Source organism: Pinus tabuliformis, chromosome 3_1 (genome assembly GCF_031772625.1).
Source record: "Pinus tabuliformis cultivar Carrire ecotype Pingquan chromosome 3_1, CPIR1, whole genome shotgun sequence".
Lineage (NCBI taxonomy): Eukaryota > Viridiplantae > Streptophyta > Pinopsida > Pinales > Pinaceae > Pinus > Pinus tabuliformis.
In genome coordinates this window covers 32,779,674-32,803,479 of record NC_142301.1, presented here as the reverse complement: position 1 = coordinate 32,803,479, position 23,806 = coordinate 32,779,674, and the positions used below count along the sequence as shown (strand labels likewise).

At 37.4% G+C, this 23,806-nt stretch overlaps 1 protein-coding gene and 2 non-coding genes across 3 annotated transcripts in view; all 3 read left to right on the top strand.

The window, feature by feature from the left end:
- LOC149185620 (uncharacterized) overlaps positions 1–23,806 on the top strand; it is a 157,579-nt gene that overhangs the window by 15,252 nt on the left and 118,521 nt on the right. The window lies entirely within an intron of this gene.
- On the top strand, positions 15,083–15,156 carry TRNAP-UGG (transfer RNA proline (anticodon UGG)). The gene has a single exon. It is a non-coding gene; the product is annotated as a tRNA-Pro (tRNA).
- Positions 15,315–15,388, top strand: TRNAW-CCA (transfer RNA tryptophan (anticodon CCA)). The gene has a single exon. It is a non-coding gene; the product is annotated as a tRNA-Trp (tRNA).

Below are 23,806 nucleotides of genomic sequence, written 5' to 3'. Positions count from 1 at the left end.
GAAGCATAATTGATTAGTGCCTTATTTGATCTTAATGAAGTAAGGAAGCGAAATCACGTACTTAGATTAGAAGTTGCCCTTCTTAGACATCAAGTGCGGGAAGCTGAAAAGGAAGAGAAAAAATTGACAAACCAGTCAGAGGAATCTGTAGCAGAGGTTGGTCAAAAGCAAAAGGAACTTGATGCATCACTAGCAGAAATGAACAGGCTCAGAAAGGAAAGCGAAAAGCAAAAGAAGCTTGATGCATCTCTAGCAGAAATAAACAGGGTCAAAAGGAAAGAAAAAGGCAAAAGGAACAAATGCAAGAGTTTGACAAACTAAGCAAAAAGGTCACTCTTCTAAAGCTGCAAGTAGAGGAGGCATAATAAAGAAGAAAAGTCTTGAAAAACAGGTTTCAGGAAGATGTTGCTAAAAAACAAAGAGAACTTGGCACTGCCATTATTGAAATAGACAAGCTTAGGAAACGACAGAAGGAGAAATTATTGGATGATGAAAGGAAGAGTAATGCCATTGTTCGATCGAAGATGAAGGTGAAAGACGTAGATGAAGCCCCATGCAAGGAAGACATAAGCTCCAAGCCTCCACACAACAACATTGACAACAACCCTGATAGCAAGATCCCTCAAAGGCCAAATCAAATTGAAGGACAGAAGAAGGTTGAAAATGTTGCTGCTCTAAGAAGCAATGCTCAACAAAAGGTTGTACCTCCAAGAAAGAATGTCTATAGAAGACCATCAAGACAAGACATCTCATCCAGGTATCTTAGTATGTTTAATGGCTGTTGTTTCTCATGTTTTTACTTCGAGCATATGGCTAGAGATTTGCAGAATGTATGCCAGGGATGATTACCAAGGTCATCATCAAAACCCTAGAAACAAGTTTGTAGGATCGCAGGACAAATTTCAAAATGACTTTGCTAGCAGAAAGTATATGTCCTTTGCTTCATCATTCAGGTTCAACATTGAATGTTATAAATGCCATAACTATTGACATAAAGCTTGTGACTGCAGATACAAGATGAAGGAGAACTCTAACATCAGGTACAAGAAGATTTGGTGAAAAAAGCAATTGCAAGAAGATCAAGTGAATGAAAACTCTTTGCAATCATTCTTTTAGGATTTCTAAAGTCGAAAGGTCATAATGAATCTACAATGGAAGATGTCAAGGTTCAAGATGATCTAGCCAAAGAGCCAGCTCATATGTTATTCTGAACAATCCAGCTTGTTGACCCCCTGTGAATGTTGAGGAGGGGGAGTCTATGTAACAACGGTTGTAGATTTAAAGATCTATCTTTCAGCAGGGTGACAGATGGCAGATGGGAAGACGTTGTCATATCAGGGAAATTAGTAAGCTTTGTGGAGCAGCAAGTTTGAAATGCAAAGTCATGGACACACTTTTAGAAGGAGTGAGGTGGAATCAACTGTGGCAACCCATGTGAAGCATAACATGTTAGAGGGAGAAAGACAATCTATTGCAGGGAGCATCAAAGGAAGATAATTGGTTAGGGGGAGAGAAGCAGTTTTAGGAAGATAAGCATTTTGCAGAAAGTTAGAGGAAGATATTTTGTCAGACCCTTTGCCATTGATATCAAGGCAGGGAGAGAAATCAAGGAAAGAAGATCAAAGGCATGGAGTCAGGGGGAGCAGTAATCGCAAGGGAGTATGTGTGTTGCCGTCAACGACAAAGGGGGAGATTGTTGAATGGTGTTGTCATTTATCCCAACATTGGTTCTTGAATGCTCTTAATATTTGTCTGGATTGCATTGATTGAAGCTCCAAATGACAAGATGCACTGGGAAGCCCTACATGCCCTGTGCTTCTTAAAGAATTTGAAATCGAGAAATAGTAAATTTGCTTGAATACCCATCACCATCGTGTTCTCGTCATGCCGATTCCAATAGTATATGGCATGCCTTGTAGGTCCTCTCAGTTGAGGAGATATACTCGATCAAAGTGTGAAGCCCCTTTCTTGTGGTCAAAATCATCGAGGAGCTCATAATTTCGCTCAAATCATGAAGCCAAGAAGGACATTTTTATTGAAGGATTGGATTTAATATTGAGGTCAAAAAGAAAATTTATTAAAGACAAAAGTATCTAGAAATAAAATAAATTTGGTCCTAAAATCTGTTGGGGGTTTTTGGCTCCAATGTAAAATTTTGAAATTCAAAATTTTCCCTCCAAGAGATCTGGCCAGCTTCTTCAATACTATAAATGGAGGGAGAAATCTCCACAAGAGACTCAATCAACTTGCTATCTATGATTAATCTTTTGTGGCCCCGTGGAGTAACAATTTATCTTAAGGTGGTTGAAGTTTTTGAACAAGGGTTTTGGATATCTTTCTTGTTTTTCTGGTCCTGGTTTTCGTTCGTTTATGAGGGTCAATTCAAGCTCAATCTGAAGCACATATTCTGTTGTTTTAGTGGCTGATCAGTGGTTTTTTTTGAGACACTTTTGGATTCATCTGAATCTAGTTAAATGCATAGACTTGAAATCATTCGTGAGTCATTTTTCAAGCATTTGTTGATTAACATCTTCGTTGGAAATTTTTGAGGTGATTTGGCCATCTCTAAGACTAATTTGATATATCTTGTGAAGCCAGAGGATATTTCAGCCTCCTTCCTGAGGCAGATCTGTTTTGGCATGTAGATGCTGTGACAAATTTTGAAGTGTGTATATTGAAGGATGTTCGACCCTCCTTAAATCATATCTTGTGGAGAAGAACTTGCTGTCCAGTGCCCTATTTAGAGGAGTTTTAAAGACAACCTTGTGCCCTATTCAGAGCAAGTCTTTGACAACTCTTGCACATCTCTGTGGTTATATTCTGTGGCCTACTCAACATCCTTTTCAAATATTTACAACCAAGACTGATCTGAGGGCATGCTTTTAAGGGTTACAAACATCGTCTATAGCTCAAATTTGGAATTCGATTATCTATACTCTATATACTTAAATCATAATGCGAGGCGTCAAGTGAACAATGATTGTCTAATCCGAGTTCTTTTTTGAACCTTCTATGGCAAACCCTATCACATTTTGAAGAAATCTGTGATATAATTCTGGGCTTCCAATAAAACACTTTGAGTCAGTTCTTCCTTTCACTTAGATGTAGACTCAAGGACAAATCTCGATCCCTGTTGCATATCAATCTTTGTTGTATTTAAGGCATCCTCTTGTGGATCCTCTAGGCTATTGAAGATCTATTGAAGATTAGCTTGGATCCCTACTCATATCTATACTTAGAGTTTTTGTGGACATTCTTGGGTTGCTTAAAGCCTTATTATGACAAGAATCTCGGCATAGTGCTTGTATCTACAAACGTGACTGAGTTATCTATTGAAGTAGATCGTTTTAGACAACTTTAACCTAATTTGAAGAGTGTTTGTTGAGCCTTTGACGCAACTTTAGTGCTTTGTTGAGTTAGCAAGGCCTCAAGTCATTTCTAGGTAGTATTCGATCACTGGATCAATGAAGGTTTGATCATTATATATATTCAGTGAAAATAATTGTTGAAGTAATTTCTGATACTATTCTGCAACTTTGACTTCATCTCTGTAGAGTATTGAGACAATGTTTCCCTATAGTCTGTATCCTTGATTGCATTGTAGTAGAGAACAAAGACTTCAGCATTTCAACGCATGTCTATTTAGGCGCTGATAGACTCAAGGACCAACAAGATGTTGATTTTTTCTTAACACTTCATAATCAGGTTTATGTCTAAGACACAATCACAAACACACCAAAATGCCACAACACAAGCACTTTGCACAACGGATAATGTACAATAGTGAATCAATAAAGTATACAGACAATTTTTCAACCCAAAAGTTGTTATATTACAAACTTTAATACAACAAACATAGGGCTCCTGTGCGAGGGATCGTGGCCCTTACAATTAGCCCTGAAACGAGAATAACTAGGGCTTGAGATAAAAAAATTTATGATCATCAATCTACCTTGAACAAGAGACACTTGACTTGCTGAAGGAGCGCTCAATTTAGTGTGAAATTTTTATCTATTGCAGTAACTGGAAGTTATTCTTCTAATTGTAAATTTAATTATGCAATTTATTTGCTATGACAAACAACGAATAAAATCACAACTACAATTTTCACCATAAAATGACTGTGGAAAGTAAAATATTGAAAACTGAGAAATTCTAGTACACACTCAAGAATTTTGACATAGTTATTTTTGGACAATTGTCCCCGGAAAAACCCAATGCAGGAAAACAGGTGCAACAAATGAGGGTTTTATTATTATTCTTCAGTAACAATTATGAGTACAATAATTTAGATGCTCAACCGAAAATCTAATTTGAGGAAAATACTGGCAAAATTATTGTGAAAATTTTCTCTCACCCCACAACTAATTTCTGCGTCCGAAATTACCTCTCGAGCCTCTACGCAAAGCCTCCTGCATCACCCTCTGTGCAATGCTTACATAGACCTTGTGGGGATTTTGGCCTTTCTTTCTTTGCCTCTTCCTGGAACTGGAAAAATTCCTTCTGGAATGCTGCTACCCTCCTCTTCCACTTGCTACTCACCCTTTGGCTCTATCTTCTCTGCTGAATTACTGCCACTGAGAAAATCGAACTGCCTGGGCAACTGAGTATCTGCATTGGTGTATCCTCCATTACCACATCGATCTCCTCTTATAATCCACTGTTGGAGCACCAACGACCAAGATTAAAACTTAATCAATGGCTAGGATCATCTTTGGATCGATCCGTGTGAGTTTCTAGATGATTCTCACCTTATCTCAATTAATACTGATTAATTAACCATATTCCCTAAGTTTAGACTTCAGAAATATTTAAAAAACGGTTAATAATCTAATTGAGACACTTATAGGCGGAATTTCCAGAAACGATTTATGGGTTTTGGAGATCTCATGAGTTCTAGCCTCTCCACCAAATTTCGTAGTTAGAACACATCCAATGCTACACAAACTAACACTTCCTCTTAGCGAGGAATGTGTTCTAGTGCTGCACTTCCTGCCACAACACCCTGTCTCTGCATCATCTCCTGTCATGCTGCTGATGTTTGGCCATACTGCGCACCAACCATTGTGCAACTTTGATATACGCTGCACTTGTGCTGTTGCTGATGCTGCCATACTACTGCTAACACTACATCCACACTACAACTCCCTCTCATCTGCTACTATTGCAATTGAGAATCATCCAAGGTAATCTGCCTCTGCTACTGAAATAGGTTCTCCACCATACCCCTATGTTCTCTGAAATAGACGAACGTAGCTCTTCCTAGAGCTTTCGTGAGTATATTTGCTACCTGCACTTCTGTGGGAACATACTGTAGTTGGACTGCTCTTCGTTGTACACAATCAATGATGAAATGACATTGAATATCTATGCTTCGGCCTATAATGAAACACTGGATTCTCAGAGAGGTTTATGCAACTTTGCTTATCATAGTAGACACTAGTCGCCTCCATCCTCTGCTTGAACAAGCTCACTAGCAGCTTCCGAATCCATATAGCTTCGCACGTAGCTATGCTTGCTGCCATACACTCTGCTTCTGCAGAGCTCAGTGCTACTGACTTCTGCTTCCTACTACACCAAGAAACCATCCCTGATCCAACACTGAAGCAGTACCAAGAGCTACTTTTCCTATCCACTGAATTGCCTGCCCAATTTGCATCTATGAATCCACATAATCTAACATCATCTCCTCAGGTATATTTCAACCCATACTTGACTATGCCACGCACATACCTCAGAATGTGCCTCGCTGCTACCCAATGTACCCTTTTCGGCTCTACTATGAACTGACTAAAGGTATTGACTGCGAAGCAAATATCTAGCCTAATATTGACTAGATACATGAGAGATCCAATAAGATGTCTATACAAGGCAGGGTCGACATCTTTGTCATCCGATGCATCTATCTTCTTCCAGTTGGTGATCATGGGCATAGACATGGGTATGCAATCCTGCATTTTGAACATCTTCAAAATATCTGTATTGTATCTTCCTTGCCCAAGGAAGATCTCCCCATCCTTTTGCCACACTTCCAATCCTAGGAAATAGTACATCAACACCAAATTCTTCATGTCGAACTCTGTTGCCAGATTCCTCTTGCCATCCTCTATATTAGGTCTCGATAATACTAGTGAATTCCCCTTATTGTTATTGTTAGCGTATCCCCCTATTGTTATTGTTGTGCCCTTACATTATTATTGTTATGTAGGCTTTGATTATATTGTGACCCCTTAGACTCCTATATATACCAAGGAGGTCTTATCATCTGTATCATCCAAGAATTGTTCATTTATGTAATGTAAAGGGGGTTTTCCCCTTGAAGAGAACAATTCTTAAGTCGTTGATATATTTTTTCTTTTGTTCTTTGAGTTAGTTGCATAACATTTGGTATAAGAGCTTTGGATTCTAGGGTTTCGCTTCTTAAAACATGTCATCTTGGCATTTTTGCTATAAATTTTTTTCTACTAAGCTTCAGAAGCTGAAATTGCAACCACGTGGAGCTAAAATATTGGTGAGCCTTGTGTACGAATTTTAGATCTTGGTTTGCTATATTTTCGTAGATATGATCCAAGGAAGTTAAGGTTTTTGCAAGCTCCAAAATTCCATCCCAAACAGGTGACCTAGGGAAAATCATCATAACTTTCTCTCAGAGCATCGGATTTGAATTTCATAAAAAATGACGGAATATAGTTTTTTGGTTGTCACTTTCAGGGCCGAAGGTTGAAACAGTGACAAGTGGCACTCCGTACAAGTTCACTCTACTGAACAAGTCTATAATCAGGTCATCATGGGAGATTGGGCATAACTCCTTATTGAAAAATCCAATCTTGGTTTGACTTGTGGGGTTGGAAATAAGACTCAAAGGACTACCACAGGAAAAAATCTTAGATCTTAGAGATCTGAAATTACAAAGATATAACAATTTCAATATCGAGCCCCTAAAAAGCAAGAAAAATGTGCATTTTTTAAAATTTTGCATAACTTTTGTTTGAAAAATCAGTTTGAGGTGATTCAAAGGGCATAATGAAGCATAGATATCATTTTTTGATTTCAAAATGCCTCAAAACAAAAAAATGGACACACCTAGTAAGCAACCAAAAAGCTCTTCTATGATGCATGAAGAAGATGAAGAAATGCAACATGATATATCAAAATTACGAGGTCAAGTGCAACAAATTTCGCGCTCGCAAAAAGTAACAAAAAATGAATTGAAAGCCATGATGAATGTTAAGATAGATGGTATAAAAAGGGACATGGGAGTTTTGAAGGAAGGTTTGGCAAAGTTGCTAGAAGAAAGGCTTCTCAGTGGTGACAAGGTAATCCATTAAAATCATGATGAGGACAAAATGAATATGAATTATGATTTTAGAGACTCCAATGTTGGGTTTAAGAACCACCACATTCCAAAGATCGATATGAGGAAGTTTGAGGGCAAGGATCCGGTAACATGGATACTATCAGATGGAGTAATATTTTGATCTCCATGATGTGCAACACTCACAAAAGGTACCCATTGCAACTTTATATTTAGAACCCAATCAGTTTGTATGGTATCGATGACTTTTTTCTCGTAAACGACTTGTCACTTGGTCAATTTTTATGGAGAAAATGATAGCACATTATGAGGATAGAAAGAGCAAAACCTTCTTTAGCCAATTGATAAATATCAAACAAAAGGGTTCAATGGCAGAGTTCATTGAAGACTTCCAAAAATTGAATATCAGGGTAACAAATATTCCAGAGGAGCATAGGGACTTTGAAAGATAACATCCAACATGAGGTTCGCCTTTGGGAACCTAATTCATTGGAGAAGGCATTCAAGGTGGCAAGAAAAATTGAAAGCAAAATCATGGCAACAAGGAAAGCTACCACTCACAACTATAAAGATTGAAGTGTTGTTGCTCCTAGCCTTCCACAACCTACAAGGTTAACTCCACAACAATTGGAGGAAAAAAGAGCAATTATTCTTGGTCATAAGTGTGCTAAGAAGAAATTATTCTACATAGTTTGTGAAGAGGAGGAAAAAAATGAACAAGAAACATCAAAAGAAGAGGATATACACCGGGAACCAACCCCTGAGAAAGAAGAAATGAATCCGACCATATCTTGCTATGCATTGGCAGGAATTACCACTCCCCAAACGCTCAAGATAGAAGGATATATCAAGAAGAAAAAGATCATAGTGCTGATTGATTTAGGTAGTACTCATAATTTTATTCATTGTAAGATAGCCAAGGAATTGAATTGCTTCGTATATCCATCACTAGAATGTCAAGTGATGGTTGCAAATGGAGGAACTATAAATTGCAGTGTTGATAATATCAGTGATATTCGAAAATATCGTGATATTTTCGGCAAAACGATATATCGCCGAGAAAATATCGCGATATTTTCAAAATATCAGCAAAATATTGCGATATTTGAAAATATCAGCAAAATATGGCAATATTTTGAAAATATCGGCTATGTTTAAAAATGTAAAAAAATGATTTTTTATGCTTGCCAATATTTGCTGATATTTTGTCGATATTTTCGCTGATATTGCCGATAAGATGTTTTCTGGACCCTTGCCGATATTTTGCCGATACTGATATTATCAACACTGATAAATTGCTCTGGAAAGTGCCATAATTTCAAACTAACCATGGAGGAATATGTATTGAATAGTCTAATGCTTTCCATTTCAATGGGTGGTGCTAATGTTGTACTAGGAGTCCAATGGTCACAATATTTGGGGACGATAGCTTTTAATTTTTAGGAACTTTTCTTGATTTTTTTTGGGAAGGAAACGAAGTTGAATTAAGGGGTATCGCAGGGAAATCAGGAAAGATAATCAGCGCTAATGGCATAACAAAACTTCTAAATAAAGAACCATGGAGTGTAATTGCACAATTATGCTCACTAGAGTTTCAAACATCAAAATCATCTATTTCTCTAAATCTCCAAAAAATATTAGACAATCATTACAAGGTATTTGAGACTCCCAAAGGCCTCCCACCTGTTCGTGATCATGATCATGCTATTCATTTGATTCTAGGAAGTGTTTCTCCAAACATCGTACCTTACAAATATCCCTATGCCCAAAAGAGTGAAATTGAATGTATGGTTGCAAAAATGCTAGAGACGGGTATATTTCAACCTAGTCAAAGTTCTTTCTCTGCTCCAGTAGTATTGGTGCACAAGAAAGATGGATCATGGCATATGTGTCCGGATTATAGGGAGCTCAACAAACTCACTATTAAAGATTAATTTCCCGTTCCTGTCATTAATGAATTGTTGGATGAATTACATGGAGCAATTTACTTCACCAAGCTGGATCTTCATCTAGGATATCATCAACTTAGAATGAAGACTGAAGACATTCTGAAAACAACATTCAGAACTGATGAGGTTCATGATGAATTTTTGGTCATGCCTTTTGGCCTTACTAATGCACCTTCAATATTTCAAGGTTTGATGAATTCCATTTTCAAACCCTTAAAAAAGTTGTGTTAGTATTTTTTGATGATATTACTACAACAAGTCTTGGAAGGATCATGTTCAACATGTTGACAGGGTGCTCAAACTATTGGATGGGAAACAATTTTATGCAAAAACCTCCAATTGTTTCTTTGGAGTACAAGAGGTAGAATATTTGGGTCATATTGTATCTTAGGATGGTGTTAAGGTAGACCCTAACAAAATCAAAGCCATTAAGGAATGGAAAATCCCCACAACCATAAAGCATCTTCGAGGATTTCTCAGGTTGACAGGGTATTATCGCAAGTTTGTTAAGAATTATGGGAGAATAGCAGCACCTCTAACAACATTACTGAAGAAAGATGCATTTTCTTGGACTCTAGAAGCAACTAAGACCTTTTAACATCTTAAAGAGGCAATGTGCCAAGCACCGGTCTTGGCTACGCCTAACTTCACAAAAACTTTTATTATGGAATGTGATGCCTTAGAAAATGGAATTGTTGTTTTTTTAATGCAATAAGGAAGACCCATTGCTTTTGAAAGTCATCCAATCAAAGGAAAGTATTTACACAAACCTATTTATGAGAAGGAAATGTTGGCAATACTACATGCACTAAAGCAATGGAGACCTTACCTAATGGGAAGACACTTCAAGGTAAAAACAAATCATGATAGTCTTAAATACTTTTTGGAACAAAGATTATCTTCAGAAGAGCAGCAAAAATGGGTCACAAAGATGTTGGGTTATGACTTTGAAATCATCTACAAAAAAGGGAAGCAAAATGTTGTTGCAGATGCACTCTCAAGAAATGATGAGGATGTGGAAGCATTGCTTTGTGTCATTTCTATTATCCAACCAGATTGGATAACCAAAGCAAGGGATGAATGGAAGAATGACGAAGAGGTGTGGACGCTCATTCAAAAGTTGCAGCAAGATCCCAATACATCTGATACATTTAGTTGGAAAAATGTTTCATTATGGTACAAAGATCGTTTATATCTTTGTAAGAATTCCCAACTCAAGCAAAAGATTCCTTTGGAATTGCACACCTCCCCCCTAGGAGGGCACTCAGGATTTTTAAAAACTTACCACAGGGTCAAGAAATAATTTTTTTGGGATGGTCTTAACTCTGATATTCAATAGTTTGTGGTAGAATGTTTGGTTTGCCAACAAAATAAAGTTGAGACAATTAAGACCCCGGGTCTGTTACAACCTTTAGCTATTCCAAGTTAGCATTGCTAGGAGGTCCCAATGGATCTTATCACGTGTTTACCCAAGTCTGAAGAAATGAGTGTCATCATGGTGGTAGTTGATAGACTTACCAAATATGCACACTTTTGTGCATTATCTCATCCTTTTAAATCCAGTACAGTTGCTACTGCAATTATGGAAACAATTCAATAGCTACATGGAAATCCAAAGATTATTGTAAGTGACAGAGATTACATTTTCACTAGAGTTAAAATTGGCAACCAGGGCAAAACTTCATGTGGGTCATCTTATTCATGGCTGATAATATTTTTATTAGATTCCTCTCGTCGAGAGGTGTAGGACTGATATAAAGATCATCCAATTCCGATAAGTATTCATGGAGATATGAATTTATTTTGATTATGGAATTATTATCAAGCCGACCTACAACTCATGTAGGCTCAGAAGCCCAACAGTCGCATCTATTCACCCACCAACGTTGTGTATAAATATAAGAGGACTTTTCCTCATTTAGACTCACTCATCTCATCACATCTCTCTCTCTCTCTACTGCGCAGATATGAGTCTCTTCTCTACTGCGCTGAAATGGGTCTCTCTCTCTCACACATGTGAAGCCGGAAGCTGTTGAATTTGAAGCTGCAACTGCAGAAGTAAAGATTCACTTGCGTGGCCTAGAAGATCTCCTCTTTGGAACTGCGTTGTAGGTTCATCTGAACCTCCTCTGGAAGCCGAAACTTTTGGTGGTGGAATGAAGTCAATCCGACGGTCGGTTTGTGAGATATCGTCTGCCCTAGTTTGATAATGAAGCCGCTAATACTGATGCTGCTGATCTAGGGTTTGCTACTGCTGATATGAATCAGATTTATTGTACTATTTCTCTCTGCTGAGGGTCGACTTATACAACCGACTTTATCGAGAGAGATTACTTTTTTTGGCTCAGGATATCAATCACGAGATTGCAAATCAACTCATGGGTCTCATGGTATATTTGAGTGCAGAAGATTCAAATAAAGATATTTTCTCATTTATCAACTGTCCCGGTGGATCAGTAATACCAGGGGTAGGTCTTTTCGATATGATGCAAGCAATAGTACCAGATGTACATACAATATGCATGGGGGTAGCTGCTTCAATGGGATCTTTCATCCTAATCGGGGGAGAAATGCCTAAACGTATAGCATTACCTCACGCTAGGGTTATGATCCACCAACCTGCTAGTTCCTATTATGATGGATCGGCTGCAGATTTTCATAACGAATCGAAACACGTAACGATGCTTCGCGATTACATAACCAGATGTTATATAGAAAGAACGGACCAACCCGGAGAGGTAATTCAACGAGACCTGAACAGAGATGTTTTTATGTCAGCAACAGAAGCCCAAGCTTATGGCATTGTTGATGTCGTAGCGGAAGGTTGATCTCATAGCGGAAGATCCTCTTTTTAATTTATTTTTATAATGAACTGTAAACTGTGATCTCTTTGTTCCTTTTCAAAAAAAAAAGGGGGGGGGGAAGTGATTCATTTCATAATCACCTGATATGGTATGGTTAGGATCAATCCGAACCAGTTGATTCCGCATACAATACAGCTAGAATGCCCACTATTCAACAACTTATTAGAAATGCAAGACAGCCAATAAAGAATAGAAAAATTCTCCTGCTCTTCGAGGATGTCCTCAGCGTAGAGGAGTATGTGCTAGGGTGTATGTGCGACTCGTTTGGATCAGAAACTTAAACAGACTGGGAAATTCTTACAACGGAATAACAGAAGAATTTTCCCGTTGTAATCAAGTAAAGATCCATCATCTAACCTTACCGGGGATGAAATTTATGGTTTCCATTGGTGCAAATCCAATCACCTTGATGTGGGATGAAAAGCAATTCCTCATTGGTAGCGAATGGTCATCAATCCATTGAGCGAGGAAATCATGCAAATTGAAGAAGCATAAAGTTTATGCTCATATTGCCGCGAGAACGGAACAACAGGGTCAGCTACCTGGCCAACCCCAGAATTACATGTCGTTACTGTATTAATAGATCTTGTAATGAGAGTATTTATTACTTAATGATTCAAGAGTAGAGATGGAGATGGTAAACCATACAAGTTACCGATAACATACTCATCTCATATTTCGGAAATGAATAAAAGGCTCCGGCGTATAGAGAGGACCTTACCGTTGGAGAAAGAACCATAGAAACGATGAAACCCATGATTTTTTCTCATTCTCAGTACAAGGTCCCAGTCCTTGCCTACCAGGAAGATGCCTATCCAAAGGGAATTATGGTTGGGAAGGTTGCAGTAGCAAAAGCCATTGGAACTTTTATTTTCTAAATAAGAAGAATCAGTGTTATTCTCAATGGACCAAACAAAACAAATGACTAACCGAGAAAAATATTAGCGATTCATGAGAGTAAACTTCAATGACCAGAGTGAAACGTGGATATATAGCTCGAAAACGTCGGAAAAAAATTCTTGCATTTGTATCAGGCTCTCGAGGGGCCCATTCGAAACTTTTTCGAACTGCTAACCAACGGAAAGCTAGAGCCTTAGTTTCCGCCCACCGAGATAGAGGTAAACGCAAGAGAGATCTTCGTCGTTTGTGGATTACTCGGATCAATGCAGCAGCTCGTGCCAATGGGGTTTCTTATAATAGATTCATCCAATATTTGTACAAGAGGCAGTTGCTTCCAAATCGTAAAACACTTGCACAAATAGCTGTATTAGATAGTAATTGCTTTTCCACCATCTTTAACAACTTATCGTATGATGAAATAGGTTAGGTATAGATGAAATAAATAGGTAAAGATGGAATGGATAGAACAGATTCTCCCGGAGAATTCCCTCCGGGAAGGTCGAAATATTGAAAAGTTTTTTCATATTGGATTGGAAATGAACGAAAAGAATTCAATCCAATTCTTTTCCAAAAATGAAATCCTGTTGACTTTTTCAACAATAGACTCAAGATCTGCATCTTTATCGAACATATATTCCAGCTCCGATTTGATTAAGGAGTAGGCTTATTTCCCATGGATCAAATTAGTTTTCATTATAAAGAAAAGGTAACAAAGATAGAATACGAGCTCGTTTAATAGCGTTAGTCATTAGACGTTGTTGTTTTGAAGTTAATCTATTCACTCGGCCGGATAATATTTTTCCTTGCTCGCTAATAAATCGACTAATTAGGCTCATATTTTTATAATCGATCCGATCTCCCGACCTAATAGGTGACAAATGTCTACGAATTGGTTTCAAATATCTACGAATTGGTTTCAAACGTCTGCGAATTGGTTTCAAATGTCTACGAAAAGATTGCTTGGGTTTATCCATAGTTTGTTTCATGAACCTTTTGAATACTATTTATTCCAAATCTTTTTAAAATATTGTTCCATTAAAGATCTTGTTGAAATACCATTTCTTTTTATATCTGTGATTTATTCCTATCCATGGGTAGTACGTTTAATCTCTTTTTTTTATCTCTCCATGAATGGTATGCTTGTAACAATAGGGACAAAATTTATTTGATTCCAATCGAATAGGTGTATTGCGTCGATTTTTCCGAGTCGTATATCTAGAAATCCCCGGGAATCTTTTATAAACACTATCTTGGGTACAACTAGTGCACTCCAAAGTAATTGTTACTCTTATATCTCCGCTCTTGGCCATAAACTTACTCTGAATATTGGTTTTGCTTTTCGACCTCAAAAATAAAAAGGGAAAAAGGGATAGAAGTTGATAGCCGGAGATCCTACGGTGAAACATTTGAAAGTAAAAAAATGATTGATCAGGAGTGAGTTTTCAGTTTTACTTACAAAATTGAATGTGGAAAGAATCTTTAGATCGATATCTCTACTTGAATTCTACCCCCTTCCAGTCCTAAACTTAGATCCTTTTTGGGGCTGAATGCACTAATTTCTCCAAGAGGTAGGAGAAGTCAATCTAGCACAATCTTTTTTCCCTTGGCTTTAAGAAAAAAATTAAAAAAAGGAAAGAAAAAGAGCATCTGGAAAAAAACGATTGATTTCTATCAATAGGGCGGCTAAAAAACTGACGCATAAAATAGCTAACACAGGCGCTGTGGAAAGATAGGTCTTTAGATCTTGCATTGTAAATTCTCCTTATTGATCATAATGTGTAAGTGATTCAACCGTATCAATAGTTATGAATCCTAGAGAAAACTCGGAACTGATGAATATATATATATAATGTGATCCGGGCTGTGGTCCTATTTATAGAAAAGGAAAAAGATGTTTCATCACCATAATTAATAGTGATATTCTAGATAATAGACCTTACATGTATAAAGTCTTTTCACTCACGAGACCGAAGAGAAATGAAGGTGGAAAAATGTGGGAAACATATTTCGAATTCTATAAAATAAAATTAAAATAACATTGTCTAATGATTAGAAGGGATGTAGCGCAGCTTGGTAGCGTGTTTGTTTTGGGTACAAAATGTCGCAGGTTCAAATCCTGTCATCCCTACCTTTCCCTTCTTTTCTATGGAAAGAAAGGAATGAAAGATCATTTGATATCGATTCGACAGGAACATCAAATAATTGAATCGTATCAGATGCGAAAGTGTTTTGCTCTAAGAGTATCAACAAAAGGTATTTTTCCTTCATCTCCGAATATTAAAGAAAGCGCTCTTAGTTCAGTTCGGTAGAACGTAGGTCTCCAAAACCTGATGCCGTAGGTTCAAATCCTACAGAGCGTGATTCTGTTCCTATCAAATCCAACCCTCAAAATTATCGATAATTCATTCCAACTGGAACGAGCAATGGAATCTGACCTCCCAGGAAAAGTAGGAGGCCAATGAAATTGGAGGATATTCCAGGATCAAATATCCAATTGATCACCACGTTGGTATTGTGAATATGCAGTTACGAATAATCCGGCCAAAGTTATAGGAATTAGACCTAACACAATTCCGGATGGCAAAGCCTCAATCATTTCTATTCAACGGAATAAGTAGGGATAATAGCTATACTGGATAGTACCCTTAATTTGCTATGAATCTCAATGATCATAAATTTATATAGAGGGAATAAACAAAATTATTGAAATTGAAATAGTGAACTGAGAGGGTTTCCCCTTCCTTCATTTTGAATAAGTTGTATCTTGCTCGAACTAATGAATAGGACTAGGGTGAAAATGATAGAAGCCAATAAGAAACCAAAATAACTAATTATAGTTATAGTAGGCGTGGAAGGACTGAATGAAATATGGTTTATACATATCTTCATGAGACAATTACCTAAATTTTTCTTTTCGTAACCTTGAGATCAGAATACAAAAGATCAATTGTCCCAATTCGTACCAATTCTCCTATATCTACTATAGGATATGTATGAATGAACATGGATGAGAGGAGATCTATAGTAGAAATCTCTTCATTATCCTAGAAATCATTCATCAAGCAACTAATGAATAGCACCGGCAAACCCCTTCACAAATTGTCGAATGTAATCTTCTTACAGGGTGAATGAATTCTCAATCAGTACGATTGGATCACCTGGCATTATCTTTTTACCAGTAGCTATCGGTCCAGAGACTGGACCGGAAGAAAACTCTCCACAGACATAGCCAAAGTTTTGTGAATTTCACGTTTAGGTGTAAGAAAGAATATGAATATCCAGTTTGTCCTTTCATTTCTCGATCTTATTGATCCAATCATTCGACCCTCTAGACGGATTAGGTTTTTTAAATATTAATTATTATAGCGAGTAGAGCCCGATATTACAGAAATTCCACCTATTGAAAAGAGTAACTTGTAATTTCACATACCTAAAATTGACTAGGTTCTATTGCACTATCCACTTGGTTTTATCTAATAAGTAACACCTACTCGTTAATACAAGGTACTATATAATAAGTCTGTGGCATAACTCCATCTGTGCTGGATACTATTGGAAAAGCAACATACATCTGCGTAGCACCAATGATCCCCGTGCAATTTGAATTACTGGGTTCATCTACACGGGCATAATGTCATGTCGGAATGAAAAAGGAAGAATATAAAAGAATAATATTCTGGATGAGTTTTATTGATAGTGATTGATATCCTTTGCAAGCGGCACTCATCCTCTTTTTCGGTTCTAAAGTCACCCATATGCAAAAGCTAATTCCAATCGAAAATTTCCACTATGCTATTGTTACAACATCGATTGAGGGAGTTGGGGTTCCTTACGCCCGGACGGACCTCGGAACATGCAATATTCTCTTCTTTCTGTTGGGATTTAGTCGACCAAACAGAGATAGAATAACTGCTGGCAGGAACAGAATCATTCTATCCCGTTCCTTCTCGATACTCATCAAAATTGTATTGCTGTGTCAGAAGAAAGCTAGCTATACTGGTCCAGTAGACTTTAAAGATACCCTTGGTATAACATTGACAATCGAACAAGGATTGGAGAAGATATCAGTAGTTTTCCATTTCCTGATCTCTATCTTTCATGGGATCAATTCCCCCTTGACTGACTTTACAATAATATATGGAGCTGAGCATGTCTGGGAATACGGGAGAACGCTCCTTTGCTGACATTATTACTAGTATTAGATACTGGGTTATCCATAGCATTACCATACCTTCTCTATTCATTGCAGGTTGGTTATTTGTAAGCACGGGTTTGGCTTATGATGTGTTCGGGAGCCCCCGGCCAAATGAGTATTTCACAGAAAGTCGACAAGAGGTTCCATTAGTAACTGGCCGTTTCGATCCGTTAGAGCAACTCGATGAATTTACTAGATCTTTTTAGGAGGCACTAATGACTATAGATAGAACTTATCCAATTTTTACAGTTAGATGGTTGGCCGTTCACGGGCTAGCTATCCCTACAGTTTTTTTCTTGGGATCAATATCGGCAATGCAGTTCATCCAACGATAAACTCTATACTAAAGGAAGAGGAAGTATGTAGATATGACACGACCGAACCCGAACGACCAAAATGTTGAATTGAATCGTACCAGTCTCTACTGGGGTTTGCTACTAATTTTTGTACTTGCTGTTCCATTCTCCAATTATTTTTTCAATTAGGAACAATGATAATATTCTCACTCCATTCGAAGAGATCCAATACGCATAATTATCTATGCTATGACTGTTTATGTCTCGAGTATGACCACTTAAGAAAATGTGAAAGGGAGTAAGAGAAATGGCCGATACCACTGGAAGGATCCCTCTTTGGTTGATAGGTACTGTAACTGGTATTATCGTGATTGGTCTACTGGGTGTCTTTTTCTATGGTTCATATTCCGGATTAGGGTCATCCCTATAGTAGGGGAAATGCACTTACTGTCTGTGGGAAATAGTATACATGCGAAAGTGAAAAATCGATAAGGCCTTACCCTTCAAAGAAGGGTAAGGCCTTATCGAAATCTCTTTTTGAGATTCTTTCTATATTAATCTGAATTAGAAGAGAAGATTCGTACAAATAAAATGACTCTGTCATTTACTTCATTCAATGCCTTTCAGTCAAGTGATGAGCCAATCTATTCTTCCGCTATATGATCGGAAAAAATTTGGATCGATCAAATTTAAATATCTGTCGAAGGAACAACAGAAAAACGGATAATATTAAGTACTAAATATTTGCTCATTTATCTGATGGAAGATTATGCGAAGTTTTTGTAAAAACCCGAACTATGAGAATCTAAATGTGCATATAGAATATTTTATTCTATTTTTTTGGCTTACAAAATAAAAGAGGAGGAAAAACACCTTTTATTCATTTTCTCTCATTAGGAACAAACCCTATCAAAAGTTTTATAGGTTTTTTTTTATGAGTGATATTGCCCCTTACTTGTCTGCTCTTCCTTCTTTAGGAATTTTCAGTATAACGTACAAAATAATCTTCAAATTACGAAGGAATTGACGAATAGGACAAGATCGGAAACCCAATTAGTTCTTCGAATAATGAAATAGGAGAATGGGATCAGAGAAAATAGGAATCTTCTCCAAGATTGCTTAGTTATTCTCCTCATCTCTCCTCCCTACGATCTATCTCTATTTTCCGGATCGTTTGGACAAGGAAAGGAGGGAATGGCATGTATATAGTACACGATATAGCATATCGGGGATCGTTCAACAAGTTGATCTGTTCCAGTGCTTATGGAGTCACTCCCTATTTCAATTTTATTCCAATTTAGCTCTAAATGAACATTTTTAGATCTAAATGAACATTTTATCAAGAATATATAAGGGAGAAGAAGGATAAAAGGCTCCAAAGGGGTATTAATTTTTGAATCAATAAGTAAACTTCATGTTCAAAAATCTATGGACCTAAAGATTCATCTCGGCCAATTGAACTTTCTCAAATTGTTTCTTCTTAAGGACCAAAAATATCTGTGCCAGAATGACAGATGCTAAGAATAATAAAAGACCTTTAACACGTAATGGATCTTGAAGTACTATCTCTGCATCTCCTTGACCAAATCCACCCAAATTAGGGTTATTCGTTAATGGCTGATCGACCTTGATCAATTCGCCTTCTGAAATAAGAAGCTCCGGTCCTGGAGGTACAATGTCAACCACTTGCCCACCGTCTGATGTATTATCGATAGTTATCTCATATCCACCCTTTTCTTTACGTAAAATTTTGCTCACTCTTCCTGTTGCTGAAGCACTATAGACCGTATTGTTGCTCTTACTCCCGTCGGGATAAATTTGTCCTCTTCCTCTATTACCACCCACATATATGGGATATTTCAGGAAGTGAGCTTCTTTATCAGTAGAAGGATCTGGTGAAAGGATGGGGAACACAAGTTCACTATATTTTTGACCGGGAACAGGACCTATTACAATAATGTTTTTTTTATTGGGACGATAGTTCTGAAAATAAAGATTACCCGTCTTTTGTCTAATCTCAGGGGAAATACGATCCGGAGGGGCTAATTCAAAGCCCTCGGGTAAAATTAGAACAACTCCTACATTTAAAGCCCCTTTCTTGCCATTAGCAAGAACTTGTTTCATCTGCATATCATAGGGGATCTTAACAACTGCTTCAAATACGGTATTGGGAAGCACGGATTGTGGAACCTCAATATCCACAGGTTTTTTTGCCAAGTGACAATTGGCACATACAATACGTCCAGTGGCTTCTCGGGGATTTTCATAACCCTGCTGTGCAAAAATGGGATATGCATTCGAAATGGATGTCCGAGTTATGATATGTATCATGACCAGGACGGAAATTAACCGAGTCATCTTTTTCGCCCATTCATAAGTATTTCTATTTTGCATGGTTCAATTATTGGTTCCAAATCATTTTTGGGGTGAGAGTAGGTAGCTATCATAGTTACCTGTCAAAAATTCTGCTACTATATTGATTCAACCAAACCTAAAAATAAGAAATCGGAAGTCTCGCACCAGGAGAAGAATGAAGGGGAGGAATAGCTAATTCCTGAACACGGAAAACACTTTATTATTCTGTTTCAATTGTTTCGGTCGAGAGAAAACAACCTACCTATTCTTTGTTCATTCATCGAATGATAAATTACTACAAGTGAAGGAGATATACGATTGAAACGACGGAAGATCCAATATTTAAGAATCGTATCTAAGATGACTGGAAAAGTTGAAACAAGACCAGATATGATTCGTTCATTATGGGCAAATCCATAACTTTCGGAGATCGAATCGATCATCAGTTCCCAACCATGGGGTGAATGAAACCCAATACATAGATCTGTTGCTAAAAGAATTAGAAAAGCTTTCATTGTATCGCTCAGACTATAGAAGAATTCTTGGATCCAAGAATTGATAATAGCGAGTTTATTCTTACCCAAAATGATATAAGCACTTATAAAAGCAAAACCTATTAGATTTGTTAATAAATGTGATATTATCTGGATACAATCTTCATTGTACATTTCGACCAATTGGATCGTTTCTTTGTGAATCTCTATACGAAGAGATTGTGAATGTGTTCCCAAAGAATCTTCCACCATTCTTTCTAACAAGAATAGTTCTTCTATTTTCTCAAATCTTCCCAGAGCATTTTGTTCCTGGAGATAATAAAAAATTTTCTGAGATTTAACCGTATTCCACCAATTTGTAACCCAAGGCTCCAAACCTTTCCGTAATGAAATAGGAATTACCCAAGGCAGTACTACTAAACATGCGAGATATCGTAGGGAAGATGATGCTTTATATTCGGACACTTCCAATTCGTGAATCGCTAACGAACCTGATTCACTTGTCAGTTCTGTCCGAAATCTAGACAAAGTACGAGTGATAGAATGAGGTATGGGATCCATAGATTGATCTATTGCGTAATTGTTTGATCCCGATCAAAAAAATATACTCGGGAAAAAAGTAAAAGGTTTGTTCAAAATGGGTGAGACGGAGCATAAGGAGATCATTCCAAATCATTTATATATGGACCAATTATCTATTCATTTTTTTCATCTTCTTCTTTTTTAGAAGAATAACTTGAAGTAACATAAGTCTTATTCATTGCCAAGATCTTTTGAATCCTGATCACTAGATCCTTTACGAATATTTCCCCAGTTATCTCCAAAGATGACAAACGCTCTTGAAAAATGAGAGAACGACAAAAAGTCATAATTGGATCATGATGAGAGGAAAAAAGCGTTTTAGTTTTAGGGAAACCGGACCACTCTATCTAGTAATTGTTGTTTCTGAGACATCATATTCATCTACTGGTACCAGTTCTATTTTAACTTATTGCTTTTTCTATATTACCTCTTTCTATACTATTTCATAAAAATAGTATATTGTTCGTAAAGATCCTATATCGTTCCATTTTCATACAATGAAATTTCAATAAATATTTCATTGTATGAAAATGGAATATTTATTGAAATTTCCTGATTGGATATTTATTCATGTTCCTTTATCCTCGACATATATTCAAATGTTTTTACATTTGAATGTATGTCGAGGATAAAGACACCCCCGATTTCAAAACCCTTCAATGGATACACGCAAGAAACGGGCTGATTCAGCGGCTTTCTGTTCGATCTCCCTTAGGTTCACATTATCACCAGTACGAGTTAAAGGAATGTCTTGTCGGCCCTTTATTTCCATATAAAGAACACGACGAGGGGAAATACCTTCTTGAATTTCCATTTTGATCATCTGAATATCCTTCATAAGAAATCGTGGGAAAATACGACGATTTATTCCGGGAAATCCCCAACGAAAAAGACATACAATTCCTTTTTTTTTATCGAACTTATTATAGCCACTACCCACATTGAACAAAATTGTGCACCACAGATAAGAGCTAATGAACAGACCTGCAATACCATAAAAACACATTACAATTCCTTGTGGAACAAAGAGTATTTGCTGAGATGACAATAGGGGTATCAGGTTCTCACCAAAATAACTCGAGATCCCGACTAGAAAAAATCAGTCATACAGAACTATTTTTAACGAAATGAACAATACGATTGACTGGATTGTTCTTTATCCAACTGAATAATGGCAATATTCATTATATTGCCGATACAATCTGTACATACTATGATATACACCTTTACTCCACCATTCATTTTGTTACACATGAACTCTTCCATCTTGGAGAGATGGCTGAGCGGACCAAAGCGGCGGATTGCTAATCCATAGTACGGATCATCCGTACCGAGGGTTCGAATCCCTCTCTCTCCGTTCGTCCACTATTGATCCTGAAAACGAATAACCCCGAATCTTTCTACGGAACGGAAAAGGCCCATTAACCTAGAGACTTCCTATTTTGACCTTTTTTTTCATTGCATAGCACAAAATGATAAAGTTATCATTTTGACTGAGCATTTGAACTCAGTATTTTATTTTTTTCCCGCAGTGCAGTAAAGTATTACTGTTTATGGAACAGTAATAGCTCCACTCTTTAGTAGAAAAATGATATTTTTTCATCAAAAATTATATCTGACTTAGTCCATAAATTGCAAAGGTATCGTTCATGAACGAATGGAAGGATTAGAATATCTCGTTTCTTTCCTCTTTTTTTATCAATATAAATGGGACCAATCCCTACATTGTGTATTGGTACATACAAACGATAAAATATCTTTGCCTCTCTCTGCTATTATGTATGAACAAAATTGTTTCAAACCTGTTCCATCATTAGCAATGTCCAAGTGAATAGATGTTCACTTTCGAGATGATCCGGGTCTAGCTCGAGAACATGATCTCTTCCAATCCAATGTGAGAAAGTTACATAGTGTCTACTTTTTCCGATAAAGGGGTGTTTGCATGGGTTTGCCTTGGTATCGCGTTCATACCGTCGTATTGAATGATCCTGGACGGTTAATTTCTGTACATATAATGCATACAGCTCTAGTTGCTGGTTGGGCTGGTTCAATGACTCTGTACGAATTAGCAGTTTTTGATCCATCCGATCCTGTTCTTGATCCAATGTGGAGACAAGGTATGTTCGTTATACCTTTTATGACTCGTTTGGGAATAAAGGATTCATGGAGTGGATGGAACATCACCGGAGAAACTGTAATTAATCCCGGTATTTGGAGTTATGAAGGTGTGGCCGGGGCACATATCATGTTTTCTGGCCTGTGCTTTTTGGCAGCTATCTCGCATTGGGTATATTGGGATCTGGACATATTCTGTGATGAACGTACGGGAAAACGTTGTTTAGATTTGCCAAAAGTATTTGGAATTCATTTATTCCTCTCAGGAGTAGCTTGTTTCGGATTTGGAGCATTTCATGTAACGGGTTTGTATGGTCCTGGGATATGGGTGTCTGATCCTTATGGACTAACTGGAAAAATACAACCAGTGGATCCAACATGGGGAGCTGAAGGTTTTGATCCTTTTGTTCCAGGAGGAATAGCTTCTCATCATATAGCAGCGGGTATTTTGGGTATATTAGCAGGTCTATTCCATCTCAGTGTTCGTCCTCCCCAACGTTTATACGTAGGATTACGCATGGGGAATATTGAAACGGTCCTATCCAGCAGTATTGCTGCTGTGTTTTTTGCAGCTTTCATTGTTGCTGGGACCATGTGGTATGGCTCCGCAACTACTCCGGTCGAATTATTCGGTCCCACTCGTTACCAGTGGGATCAGGGATACTTCCAACAAGAAATAGATCGACGGGTTCGTGCCGGTCTGGCCGAAAATTTAAGCCTATCAGAAGCTTGGTCCAAAAT